The following is a 14,912-nucleotide window of genomic DNA, read 5'->3' as shown; positions in this document are numbered from 1 at the left end:
AATCTTTCAGTTCTGCAGCATAAAGTTCAGATTTTACTTCCATAAAAGTATAACAGATTTACTAACAACCTGTAAATCTCAGAAAATTAGGTAATTTTCTTGATGTTTCTCTCATTACTTCACAACCAAAAGTTAGTTAAAGGCACTGTAACTGTCAGCATCTTGCAATCATGTTCAAAGTCTAGCAACATATTTGCTTTTTTCCCAGCTTTTCACATTCCAGATTCAGAGTTGGGGAACTTTATTCATTAGCCCTGCAAATACCATTAAGAACACAAACACACAAAACAGTATGTATATGATTTATCAAAAAAGGATAATCATATTAGTCGGTAAGTATTAATTATGGAATAATAAACTGAAAGAAACCTTAACCCTCACATAAACAAAATCCCACATTTTGTAAGACTTCATGGCATGGTTTTAGCAGATCCTCAGTTACAGTCACTGTAGGTTCCTAACTGACAGCACTGTGAATTACCTTCTCTGGGCAGCAATACTTTAATAAATTATCTTCTTTGAACAACAGAGAAAATACAAACACAGGAAGCAAAGTTCCCGCTTCCTCTTTTTAATGATATTATTGAAAACATTGTAGAATCTGTCCTGCAACAGCTCTTGATCCAACATATTCTGCAAATATCTTGGCAGATAAACTGGAAAGGAACAAGATGAAATTGGGATGATCAAGTGGATCCTTTTGCCTTCAGTTTGAAGAACTACTTTATCTGTTTTCTTTCCAAATCACTTTACCCAGAACTCTTTCAGGAACTCATTCTTCAGTTACAGATATGGGCACAGGAACAAGTTACCATGATGTAACCTAGAAGTATGACTTCGAGGAACTTCTGCTACTCAGTGGTAACCAAACATATGTTCTTCCTCTATTACAGAGACTATCCTACCCCTCAGTGAAGGTGGAGAAAGTAAACTGCATTTACAATGGAGTAAAAACATATGCAATGACTACAGATTAACTGAGAGGCTACAAGACCACAACCTTAGCTTACCTTTCAGTAACTTGTCCATACCCTGTGGTTTTTCTCCTATTCTCTAGCCTGGAGAACATCTCTTATGACTGCAATTCATTATATATCTTTCCCACAGTTCTGCAAAGGAGCTAGTGAGGTATGCAACATGAAGACCTCCATCAAAACCATAAGATTTTCGAGAGTATCTGAGCAGACCAGTACAAGGAACATATGCAGGGCTTCTGATGTCCCTGGAATGGCTGAAGCTGCATCCTAGTGATGCCATACATAAAAGTTTCTGTCAGTTTTTTAAAAAAAGATCTGAGCACTTTCTGAGATTTCTGATTTCTACTGCAACACAGGGAGACCAGACTGATGCAGATATTCTGCAGGGGCTCCTACAGTCTCCTTTACTTGGTTACTTATTCTTAACAAGGCCATAGTTACAGCAAGACATAAGAGGACACAGGTTTTCTTTTGGAAAATGAAGTTTTGTTGGATTGGAGCGAGAGGTAGGAGAATTAGAACCACGTTTAGTTTTTTTGCCTTCCCCTATTCAATCTCTTGCTTCTCCAGAGATCTAGTAATGGCTAATGACAGCAATTAAAGAGCAATAGATCAATATTTGCTGGAACTCATCTTCCTACTCCTGGTTGGAGTCAGACAGCACAGTTGATGGTCTGTATAAACCAACACAAACAGGCATTACAGTCCTGCCTCTTTCTCCCTATCTGCCAAAAGCTTGCTTTCAAGCCAGTGTCATTCCCTCCTCTGTGCTGGCAGAAGTGCTCGTGAAGTCACATGGTGAACCAGATTGTAGAATTGATATGGACTAAAACTAACACCCTCACTTCCCTCCCTTGCCCCTTTTGTTTTTACTAGCTTATTTCTGTTATTTGGTTCATCTAGTGGCCACACAAATGCTTGTGCAGGCACAAAGAAAAGCTAGGAGTGAGCAGCTAAGGGAATTGGGAAAACTTGATTGAACATAATATCATCACAGAACTACAGATGACAGTTTCTCTACAGGCAATAAAGAGGTAAAGTAGTTTCTTTCTCAGAGATTTGCCATCATCCTTCCTCTTGCTCCTAGATTTTACAGACTAAGTATATTAGAACAGAAAGAGATCAAACAACTAAGAGATACTTCCATTTCTGCTATCAGGTTGGGACTTGGACCTGAACTGAGAAATTATCTTGACTCTAAGATGGTACAGGTTTTGACATTGATAGCCTCTTCTCTCTCTCAAGCTGCTTTAACTCTAGGTTGCTTTTTCTGAAAAGGTCTTCTGCAGTGTGCTTTTTCTTTGCAAACATCTTGGAACCAGCCCTTTGAAGGCTGAATCCTCAAGCAACGCTTGAGAAGAAACTTCCTATAACTTCAACTCAAGAAAAGGAGAAAAATAAAGAAGTGAAGGCCACCACAGAAACATACTGCACAAACATATCACGTATAAGAGAACACCATAATTTAAATAAGCACTCATACGGATGGTGAACAGGTTGGTGAGAACTAACACTACCCACGAACTGTAGCAGCTGTCAGCAATACTCATGAACTAGGAAAAATTGGCACAGTAGCCTAAACGCAAAGACAAAGGCCAGAGCCAGCACTAACCCACGGCCTTCCAGTAACTCGAGACAAAAAAAGTGTTCAAAACAACACTTCTATTACTGGCACTACTCTACATTTCAAAATTCCCCAAACACCCACGTTATAGGTTGTAGCACAACTTCTTCAAGGATGATCTGCATGGTATTCTGCAATTTAAAGTCCTCCCAGAAATAAAAGTCTACATAAACACACACAAACACTCATGAAAAGCACCACACCACAGAACGGATATGGTAGTGTGAAAGAACTGCAGCAGGCTTTTTATCAGTTTAGAACCATCTGTGTCAGAGCAATACCCAACATTAGGCCCGAGAGACATGAATTGTGCAGCACCCCTGTCTCATCTACCCCTTGGCATCTTCAGTCTTTTTAAAAGTGTCTAGAAAGAAGAGACACAAAGGTAGAGGAACAAAGTCATTTAGTCAAAGAATAACTTGAACACAACAAACTGTCAACCAAACTTAGCTCATTTACAGTCATTTTACTCACACAGAAGCTTCCAGCTTTGATAGGCCAGCCTTACACTCAACTGTGTGATAGTCAGCAGGTATTTAAATCATTGCTTGAAAAAATTATACAGAAGACAGTAGTTTATTTTTCAACAGGCAGATGTTAAGCCTTGCTTTCCTTGCAACTCTTCAATAATTTAGGATGGTACTGGAAAGGCCTCTCCTTAACCATTATCTCCAGCTTTTATCTGGTACAAGGATCATACTGCACAGTTCACCAGTGCATGGATACCTTTAGAACATAAACCAGGGTCATACAATTCAATTTACTAACCGAGTGAAAAACATACAGTGAGACATTAATTTCTAAGAGAAAAAAAGAGGAAGTCATGAAGGAGACAGCAAGAATTACAGGATAGAAGCCACATGAATTCTGGTTCACTGAAATCTCACCTTGCAAAAGACCAGATTTCCAGCCACGTCCAAAAGGAACTAAATTTTCAGTTCTAAAATGTCCTTGGAACATCTTGAATTTCTACTTATTCTCAGCCAAGACAGTCTGTACTCAGTTCAGATCTATAGCCACTATGCCTGACCTTAGTGCATTGTTTACTGTGAACTCAAGTTCCATACCAATTGGACTAAACTGAAAGCTGATACAAACAGGGCCAGGAGTTTCAATGCCCACTTTTTGGTTGATTTATGTTTCCTTTTCTCACATTACACACCTTGAGCACGCTGAGACAGCTATCTGCTAAGCTATGAGAAATAGGTGCAAGTACCTGAGGACCAGCTAACCTTACCTGTGTGGCCAGGAACCCCACTTAACTCACTGTAGAACTAGAATCAACACAGTCTGAAGCACAATATGAACCATTCATGGTAGCATTGACCTGTCTTTAGACATTTTAGTAATCTTTATAGAATCTTTACCACTGAAATTTTGGTTACTTCTTCTTCCAAGTCTGTTTCAAGTGATTCCAGCCATTGCCTCTGGTATAGCATATACTATTTTTGCTTGTACTAAACTTGTAAAGAAGCAGACAAGCAGTCCCCGTTTCACAGAAGCCATTTTACACTTTCTCTGCTTAACAGCTATATTAACAGTAACACTGCTAGTAGTTTTATACTTAAAAATATGCAACATTCTAGGAAGCCCATTATCCCTATTATCCAGATACTACAGTGGTTCTACTAACACCAGAAACACAGATGACAGCGCAGGTGAGTTGAGAACACCTCCCTTTCTCCAGAGCTTGACAGAACCTGGAACAATTTCTAAAGTCAGACCTGGATGGACTTGCTATACTGGTGCAGCTGCTTTGTGTGTTACTCTCCACCTTGGCAAGGCAGCAGTGCATGCCAATGCTGTGACTCTTAAAAAGATACTAGCACTTTGGCACCAAAGAAGAGGGGAAAAAAAAACAAAACAAAAAAAAAAAGGGGGAGGCATTTTCAAAGCATTGCAAGCATGCCTACAACAGCCAATGGCATATTTAGCTAATATGGTTAGTCTACAATATAGGTGTGGTTCTGCAAAATGCCTAGGGATAGTTCCAAGCATAAGCAATCAGCCAGTAGAGAACAGGACTGCAGGCAGATTCTAAAAGCATCCTCCCTGGAGCACACGTATCACTTGAGTCAGAAAGAGTTCCTTATGGATAAAACAGCAGAGGCATTCCAACTGTTTCCACTTTCCATCTATCCAGAAAGCTCAAGGAAAAGCACAGAATAAATCAGATTAAAGAAAATTAGAGAATGGATTGTGAAAACAGTTTTTGGTATTACAAAAATATGTCCTTGGAAGCCCTTCTGAAGAATGATAATAATTTAAAGATCTCTTCCCTTCCTACTACAGAATGATATTATCTCTTTGCGTTCTGAAAACAGTACTGACACAGCCAAACATCTTTAGCCTACATGTCAGCCTTCCAGAGGAAAATGGAGGTAGCATGGACAGGGATGCCGACAAATAGACTGAACTAGTTCACAAACGGGAGTATCATGCCACACAGACAGGAACCTTTTTGCAGCATCAGAGAGCAAAGCTGGACTGATTCAGGTTCTCGGTTGCTATAGCGACAGATTTTCCCAACCTTGTCATCTGCTGGCCCTTCAGCTTGCCTCCTCTCTCCCCCTGCTTCAGCCAAATGCTTGGCTAAAGCAGCCTGCTCGCTGTACATGCAAGACCATGCAGTCGCCACACATGCACATGCTGTGAAGACAGACTCGCAGGTAATCTGATTCAGATCAATCTCTATAGCAACCCAATCTTTAGTCCCTAGATCTTAGCCTGTTGGGTCTATTTATAGAGCAGCTGCAGTCGTGCTCCACCCCCTCTGCTCCACTACCAAAGCTCCCAGCACTGCCCACACTACAAATAAGCTTCTCCCCAGCACAAGGACTGCCCGCAGCCAACGCTGAAACATACCCCTTCTGGCACCTCCGGGCCCGTGAGCTAGGTGACGGCATAGTATCTGCAACACATTGAACGCCTCCCCATTGGCGAGGTTTTCCATATCCACAAATACTACAAATATCAGAAGTCATTATTGCTCGCAGAAAGCTGAGTACCAACAGCAGCGGACAAAATCCGCTTATTCAGGTACCCACAGGATGCTTCCACAGATATCCACGGCAGCTGCTCCTTTAGTCTTGCACAAAAAAGACATGCAAAAGGATGTGCAAAGCGTGCCAATGCAAAGGTGCAACCCTAATAGGAATTTGCAGGCAACAGCAAAGGCGAAGAAGTGGTCCCAGCAGCACCTGCCCCACAGAAGCACAGCTGTACCCACCAGCAGATATTTGAAAACCATGCGGCTGGGACATTCATCTACTAATTGTTTAAAAAAAAAAAAAAAAAAGAAAATACAAAAAGAAAAATCAAGACTGAGGCCTTGAATGAGCCATGAGAGATAAGCATGTGAGAAAGAACGGTATGCAAATAACTGTTATCTATTTTATTCTACTACACTCTTGGGGAAAACCATCAACAATAAACTAATGCAGGAGAAGCATACACTTTTACAGTACTCTACTTGCTAACAGGAAGGAGATGACAGATTTTCGCCTCAGCCCTAGTACATTTTGCACACTGCAATTTAGGTTAAAGACCTTATTCTCCTCCCCTCCTTTACTGCCTGAAATACCTCTCTCGTGATCCTCCCTGCAGCTCCTCATAGTGCAGGGCACGCAGAGCACCACTCACCATCTTCTCATAGAACATAAATTCTGGCATAAAAACCCTCTGTCAACCTGGCCAGTTCTCTTGCTCTACACTGTTCGAATTTAAATTCATCTTTTATTTAAAAATAATATCCAGAGATTTGTATGACAGAAGAGTAACACAGGAGCTTTGGCTCCCTGCCCTTCACTCTTTTCAAGTCTGTCCTTCCCCCCCCTCCCTTGTGCAACATCACCATCACAAAATAGAAGAGCCTTCTCACCTATTTCTACCTCATCAGCTTTTCATCAATCCTCAAAACTCCAGTAGCAGCCGCTCATACACTTTGCAAGGAGGCAGGGGAACGGCAACTGAAAACCTCAAAACCTACACAACACCCCCGAACTGAATTAGCCTCACCGTCTGCAACCACTATGGCAGTACATTCTTTTCTGAACCAGAACTGTTTTCAGCTCAAGTTTTGAGCTGAGTGAGAAACTTTCTTGCTGCTTTTGAGCGCAGCCTAGACAGACCCCAGCACCCATAAGATGCTTCCATTCCCAGCCCTCTACCCAGTTCCCGATTGAGAAGCAGGCCACAGTTCCCGTAACACAGGCACCAGCAGGTTTTTTTTCCAAAAGCCAAACACTGCAAATGTACAGCCATAAAAAATTAACAGGAAAACAACAAAGCCTGTGACATTTACATTGAGAGAACTGCTGGATGCAGCTGCAACTGCTAAATTATTCAGTGCTCTCCCCTGCCACCGTGCCTCCCCAGCCACAGTAAGCAGCTCTAGGCCAGGAGCTCAGAGAAGAGACTTGTACAAGAGGACAGCGGGTAGAAAAGACACACTGCAGGCAAACAGCGAGGAGTGCACCAATGACTAGTGCCTTCTCCTCTCACATAGGTTTCAAGCTATTCAACTCCTCATTTAACAGGTGACATCACTCATGGCATCACCAAATACAGGCACATTCAACTCTCCTTCCTGGAGATGGGCCCCATGGGGACAAATGACAGGCTTGCTGGGATCTTGACAATAAATTCCAGCCGTTTATGAGGCAGAAAAGGGGGGACACTCACAACCAGTGTGGAAACACACTGAAACGTTGCTCAGGATAATGAGAACCGGAAAATAAAGAGAAGTATTTGAAATAACCCAGTTATTTGGCTGTTGTTAGCACCACAGAGCTGGTACTCAGAGCCTCACATCCATTTTGCCTTGTCTTAGAAACACCCAGCCTGTCTTCCCGCGTGTGCGACCTGCCCTGTTATTCCTTCCCTCCACACGCCTTCCCCTTCTCTCCATCAACACTGTGGAAAATCAGAAATTCCTACTCTCAAACCAATCCCACTATTAATTTTGGTGATAAATCTAGTACCAGCTGGTCAAAACCAAAAGGAAGTCAAAGAGAAGAGCCCATTTTTAATCTGCTAAAGCTCTGCAACGTGACAAGCACGTGTTTGGCAGACTCACCCACGTGTAAACACTGGGGGAAGGAACCTCAGGGCGAAGAAGGGATAGGAACCACCTCAAGGGACGGTTAGGGCCTGCAAGTGACAGAAGAAGGGGTCCCGAGAGGACCTTCTGGACATCAGCAGTCACCACGGCAAAGGAAGGAGGGAAAACAACAACACCTGTTGGATGTGTCTGAAGAAAAATGAGAGAAAGAGGGGAGAAACGAGGTGGCCTAGAGGACCGAACAAGCACGCCTAGCTTGTAGCTCCAGCACAGCACAGTTTAACCGCTATCGAGTGGAAACAGACACAGAGACGGCAGCTGAGTGGCTCAGTGTTCGTGGCTGAAACAATTTTGACAAATACCGGTTTTAATTCCTAATCATCTTTATCACAAAAAGCACTCCTCTCCTCCTGCTACGTGACAAGATGTAAAAGGGCAGAGGCAGAACTCCCCATCTCCTGTCACAAGGACCTTTCCAGAGCAAGTACAATATACCTAGGCAAGCAGAGATCCAGGGAAGCTGGTGTCAAAGCTATGGGCAAGATAATGATCAAACATTTGATACTGACAGCAGGAAATTCAGTTAGAATGTAAAAGGAAGCAGGACACAACCAGGGTGCTGAGCTCACAGATGTGACTAAGAAAAGGAACAGATTAAGAAAAAAAAGGCTGCTCTGCTCATAAGATAACACACAGTTCCTGAAGGTCATCAGATATGTTACTGTCAATCTGGGTATCTTTGTTCCCTGTGTAAAAAAACCAAGGTTAATTTCCTGATTCTCACAAATACCACTTAGAACAACTGTTTAGAAATTAGTTACAAACAAAACAAAAAGGAGAGATCTGACAAACACTACATGATACATCAAAAGCAACATGACGACTAGCCCTTTTTTGAGGGCTGCCCCTGCTGTGAAATATTGAAGGCTGTGGGAGAAACAGAAAACCATGAAACTTTGTTCCTTGCTGCTACACTGATGCATTATTTCTCACAGTGACCTGAAAATGCAACAGTCTCTCATTTAACCGCAATGCCTAGGAACACAGCACAAGAACTGCCTCAGCATAGGTAGTTTAGGCATACATAAGCAGCACTTCTTACTTTTAAATCACTGTAAGGGCCCTGCTAGTCACGGTGATTAAAAGTAAACACAACCTCTCACAATTCAGTGGTTTCTGGGCACCAAAATGCATGGCCTCCCCATTTGGGAGTTCTCTGTTATAAAGAGATTTTAGAGCTCCTGGCAGTATGTGGTTCATTTCTTCAGAGTTTTGCTGGGTTTGGGGTTTCAGTTGGTTATTCTAGTTCCAAGAGACAAATCAGGAGCATGCTTCTCAATCATCAACAGTAATTTTCATGTGGTCCTGACAGGTTTAAAGGCCTCCAGTGACAGAGACTCTAATCACTCCAAAATTATTTTCTAGCTCAGGCAACAGAGCAAAGACCAGCTGAATTATACAGGCTCAGTTAGAGAGAGCGAACAGCAGGTCACTGTAACAGTTCTTCATGGCTCTCGAGGTAGAGAAGTAAAAGCAGCAAACCCTTCCGTCATCAAAAGAAATATCACAATTATTCCACAGATTAACAGATTATCCCACTAAAAAATATTCCCTTCTAATTGACGCCTCATGCTCCTTATTTTTATTTCACTTCATGTCTCGTTAGGTCAGTGACGATGCTTTTCCTTCGTGAAAATTTATACCTTGAGATAGATGGAAATTGTTTAAACTGCGGAAGTGGTATTAACCTTGCATATCAAGCTCTTTCATTCTTGTTTCTAAATCCTTTCCTCATTGCTGCAAATCCCAAATCAGTAGCTACATTCTGTATTTTCTACTAGTGCATTGAATAACTACGCTAAAACCTTTTTGCTAAGGGGCTGCTGGGAAATTTAACACAGTATATCTTAAATGCAGGCACAGTAAGGCCAAAGGACATTTGCAGGAATTAATCTGGGTTGTAACATATGCATTGTCTGCCTCCGATTCCTTCCTAACAGCAATTAAGTGAAACATTCAAATCTGTACTTGGTTTTAACAAAAAAGTATCAATTCCCATCTTGTGAGCATGACAGCACTACCCACCTAGTTAAAAACCTACAGTGTGAAATGACAGCCAAGTCACTAAATTTTACATCATTTGTTATCCACTCTCATGCACTAAATCTATAACAGTATTTTTTCTCCAAAAAAAGAAAGTAATTTCTCTAACAAATATATCTGGGAAGAAGTATCACAGAAAATCTATTAGCTCAAGTACTGTAAATTAAAAGTCATTAACAGATTTATTCTCTTAGAATTCAGCAGTACTTGTGACTTGCTAATTTAATACCAGAAATTTTCATAAATATTTGGGTTTTCAACTGACTGATTGCAAAAAGATATTAAATAGACCAGACTGAACATCTTTCCAGAGTATGTCTAGTATACCCTGTCTATACATAACTTGAATATTTGATACAGCTTGAGGTGAGAGGGGAAAAAGCCATAAATGATGAGCCTCTGTGCCCCTCATCCCAAGCCAGATAAAAATCAAAGCCAACATTAATTTAATTTAGGAAGATGATATGAACAAGTGTTTTAGTAAGACTTGAGATGCACTGATGCCTCTAGCATTTCTACTACACCATCAATCCTGATATTCTAAAAACTAAAAAGCTACTTTGGCTAGGTGGGCAAGGCTTAGTGTTAAAAATCCTTGAAACTTTTATTTCACCATCTCCAAAATCCTTCTGAAACAGACTGAAGTTGGACTTCATTACATACACACCCTGCCTGCTTTCCAAAGAGTTACAGAATGGTATCAACATTGAAGGAGAGGTTTGCCCTTTTTATGTTTTTCCATGAAAACTTTAAACCAGAAGACCTATTTTTTTGCCAGTTGCTACACAGCCTTTGGTTCACTACCATTCATGCCTTTGGCACATAACCCATACATCATAGAAATACATCTTGGACATATTATGCGTTTTGTATGGACAACATTCTTTCAGTGTGGACATTACTGGATGGGAAAAAGGAAAATAAAATTAGAACGGCTTTAAAAATAGTAATGGTGTGGAAACTAATGCAGTAGGACTCTGAAGCTTACAGCTTGAAAGCCATTAATTTGGTAAAAACACAAAAGTCCAGACTTGCGATACAACTGCAGCACCACTGGATAGGCATATGCAAGATCTTTTAGTGCAGACAAGGCTATTTTCCAAACAAAAGTGTTCTAGAAACTTGCTGATGATCTTGCATTTCATGAAACACACAGTAAGATGCTTAATGAGTGTATAAGTAATTCCAGGGTATATTAAATTGAGTCCAAGAGCTATGCATTTTCTAACAACACAACAGTAAAGCAAAAGAACTATTTTATAGCTGGAACGATCAATCAGTTCAGTATTACATAACATGTTATGAGGGGATGGCCAGATTAGATCCCACAAAAACTACATTTCAGCTATGTTAGATGTCAGAGCTGCTCTCTCTCTGATGTGTCAGGATTGCAGATTTTCATTAGTGTTGAAAACAGCAAGTACTTCTTGTGCCCATCCAAAACAGTTCCAAGGTTCAAGCAGTATGAAGTCCAAAAATGGAGACACTTCCCAAATAACCTATATTTGGATGACTTTGGTTTGGTTACGTTACCCTGAAGACACCACAATACATCTTCCCACCCCTTGCTTCTGTCTACCATTAGCATCCTTTTTGCAGAGAAGTGATGCTGCAAAGAGCACAGCAAGGACACTTGAGAGTATACCAACAGAAATGCTGACCCAGAGTTGCACTGAATGTAGAGAAAATGGCTGGCTTGCCTAGGGAAAGCACAGCATACTGCCAGATTCACAGCTCTACCTTATCTCCGTGGGGCTGCGAATTTATAATGTATGTTATTTTGTGTATGTCTGAAACCAGCATGGTATATGGGTGAGTTGGGGGGGGGGGGGGGAGAGAGAGAAGAAGGCCAGACAACAAACCAGTTTCCCCAAGGCTTATCATTTCCCTAAGCACTTCTTTATCGTGACTCCACACAAATAGTAACGCAGACCAAGCTTTCTTCCCCTCCTCCGCCTGAAAATATAAGTGAGCGACACAGCAAGGTGGCGACACCCATTTCTAAGGCGAAAATGCTCTTGATTTATAGGTTACTTCATGAGAAATTGCCCAGTATAAAGCGGATTTCCTATTCTATTGTCGCGGGGAGTAACAGGATCTGCTGTTTACAAACCAAGGAGCAAAAAGCACCTTTCCAGCCACATTACTGCAGCAAAATCCCTTCACGAAGCCGCACACCTAACCTCTTCGGAGGGGATCGGTCCGCTCTGCGTCTCCTTTCTACCTGCCCTAACTGTCCTGCGCGCTTCCTCCCGGCAGGGAGCGGGGAAAAGCCGCCGGGAGGCCCGGCCCCGGCCCCGGCCCTGCCCGCCCCGCTGTGCGGGAGAGGGGCCGGGCCCCGCGCCCTCACACACACCCGCCGCCGCCCGAGCCCCCTCCCCGGCCGGCCACGCCGCCATTTCCAGGCTCCCCGCCGTCCCCTGCTCCGCTGGAAACCCGCAAGCGACCCCCACCCCCCACCTCCTCAGGGGCTGCTGCCCGTTCCCGCCTGGGGACCGCTCCGCCACCGGCCAGCTGCCGGCAGAGCCCCCCCCCCCGGCGGCGACAGCGCAGCACAACGGGCCACCATCGAGGCGAGCGGCCCCGCGCAACCCCGCCGGCCAGAGCCCCGGGAGGATGGGGCAGAGCTCGGCCGGCCCCGCTCCCCGCAGCGACGGGCCACCACCTCCGTCCCCTCCGAGCAGTGACCTTGCGGAAGGGCTCGCCGTACCGGAGCATCCCCACAGCGCTCAGCCGGGCGGCGGCGGCAAAGCCCGGGGCGGGGGGTGCGGAATCTTACCGCCAGCTGTCCGGCTGCGGATCACCTCAGGCAGCTCCGCGCTCCCCTGCCCGATACAGGCGTAGCGGCGGTGGGGCAGGCTCCTCGCTTTTGACCTACACACGCATCCCACCGCCTTGCGTGCCGGCCCACAGGGGATACAGACGCGGGCAACCCCCCACCCCGCTCACCTGCCGCCGCCCCCCGACCGCTCTGCGCCGCCCGCCCGGTTCCGCACCGAGCGCCAGGAGCGGGACTCGCCACCCTGAGGGAGGGAGGGAAGGAGGGAGGAGCGGAGCGAACCACTCGCACCCGACGGCGGGGGGGGGGGGGGGAGCGCTGCAGGTGGTTCGCGCCGCCGGTCGCCGCGCGGAGGGGAGCGCGGAGGGGAGCGCTGTGGGGGCGCGCGGGGAGGCGGCGGGCTGAAGGGGAAGGTGGCAGGGCGGGAAAAAGGATCCTGTGGGGACCCAGCTCTGCGGACCGGGCTGCGTGGAGAGAAGCTGGAACATTTCAGCCCCAGGAAGCTTTCAAACCTCGTCCTTGGCAAGCAGAAGGTGAAACCTCCTCACAGCAAAGCCCGGCTCCGGGCCAGCAAGGCCGGCGGGAGGCACACGGATAAGGAAACAAGGAGATAGGGTGCTGCGTACTTCCACCCTCAGCTACTTACTTGCTGATCTGCTACTGGCTTCATAACATTACAAGATAATTTGGTTATTAAAAGCTTGAGGTACAGCTTTTTTAACACCTTCCAAGCTCCTATAAACCAGGACACAGTGCAACCAAATCTGTTTATTAACAAAACCAAAATTACTGAAGTAAAACCAAAATGCAACCAGAACCAGAATGTAAGTATCTCAATGGTTAAAAAAAAAAAAAAAGGTGGAGAATAGTGAAATACTTGATATTCCACATCTATACTGCCCATTGTAGAGGAACTGGGATTTCAGAAATACACCCGTCTCTTCTTCCTCCCGCTGTCGATCTGAATAGACCGTGAGCAAACACAGCTGTTGCATAAGGGTACAGCCAACAGGGAACACCTCCTGCAATTGCAGTTCAAGCACCCCATGATTTCTCCAGTGGCCGAGTTAGCAAAATCAATTTGAAACAGATAGGGTACAGAGACTTGGAGCAGCAGGACTGAGCCTCAAGCCTAGGTAGCATTTTGCAAATATAAAAGTACAAAAGGGCCACTGACCTCAAGGAACGTTCTTCCCCCACAGCTGCCTACTTCAGCTCCCTGGGCTAAGCTGGGAAGCTGCTATAAAACAAAATAACTAATTCTGTACTGATCTGCACTTTAAAACAATGAGAACATGAATATGTAAACAAGGAGCTTGTATTTGATTACATGATAATGAAAAGGGATGGAGAAGCCAGAGCCCAGGAAAATCACCATTTTCACCACTGCCATCAACAGCAACTTTATGGGTTGTACCTTGAAAATCCCTCAAATTTACATGCAGGTTTTCTCTTCAAATTAGTAAAAATGAGATGCAGCTCAAAATGAAGATAAAAATGAAGCTGCAGCTTCATTGCCACTGCCTATTCTGCCTGTTGACAGCCTCATTCTTTAGAAAATCCTTACAGTACGGCCCAGCCATCCTTTTAATCCATGCAGGGCTGGCTTGAGCTCTGCTCGTTACTCCCCACCGCATATCCCGCTCCAGTCTCCTAAGCCTATTCCTATTCCCACTTCCTCTGATCTAGTAGTTTCCAATTTAAATTTTATACTCTAAGGTAATGCAGAGGCTTCAGCAGAATAGCCTGTGGTGTGGAGCCTTGCTGAATTGACAATTGCTTTCCTTTCCCATTGTGGCAGGGGACTGTCAAGTGCTTAGGAAGCAGCTAATGCTGGACAGCTCTCCACTTCCCCTGTTCTACCGCCGCCTTTGAGGTCATGTGCGTGGACAGCTATTCCTGCTGCTTTTCCTGTGCTGATCATTTCTGATGTATTCATACCAGGTAACAGCTAGGATCCTGCTGAAATCCACTCAGCAGCCAGGGGCACACTGGACTCCTATTTCAATTTTGGTGAACCACGATATGCAGAAAATGGAGTAGAGCACATGGAATAAAAGGCTTAAATTCTGAACGTAGCTGTACAAATCAAGGTGACATATGTATGGATAATTCATGGTCTTCATGACATGCCTTTAATCCACTTCACCTATTTGCCAGCTCTGGCACACAGCAAGGTGCGTAGCAAGCTAAAATCTCATAGGAGAGGCCCAAAGGAACTGCCTGGGGTTGCACTATTTCTTTTTCACCACTTCTTGCTTCTCCCCAACCTATATACTCACTTTCATATCAGCTTTGAGCTTGATATAACAAGAACTTACTCCACCCTCCTCCAGTCTAATGACAGCACATCAGAGAATGTCAAAA

At 44.3% G+C, this 14,912-nt stretch overlaps 1 protein-coding gene across 7 annotated transcripts in view; it reads right to left on the bottom strand.

Moving 5' to 3' along the window:
* Positions 1 to 12,804, bottom strand: part of MADD (MAP kinase activating death domain) — a 76,518-nt gene extending 63,714 nt beyond the window's left edge. For 6 of the 7 annotated variants that reach the window (XM_075030847.1, XM_075030846.1, XM_075030848.1 and 3 more), the window contains exon 1: positions 12,716 to 12,804. The gene's annotated coding sequence lies outside the window, so the exon portion shown is untranslated. Of the gene's footprint in view, positions 1 to 12,545 lie in introns of all 7 variants that reach the window. The other variant, XM_075030845.1, reaches the window with a different exon arrangement.
* Between the last annotated feature and the right edge of the window lie 2,108 nt (positions 12,805 to 14,912).

This window comes from Buteo buteo, chromosome 6 (assembly GCF_964188355.1).
Source record: "Buteo buteo chromosome 6, bButBut1.hap1.1, whole genome shotgun sequence".
Classification (NCBI taxonomy): domain Eukaryota; kingdom Metazoa; phylum Chordata; class Aves; order Accipitriformes; family Accipitridae; genus Buteo; species Buteo buteo.
The sequence above is the reverse complement of the archived record's forward strand: the minus strand, read 5'-3'. Positions and strand labels throughout refer to the sequence as shown.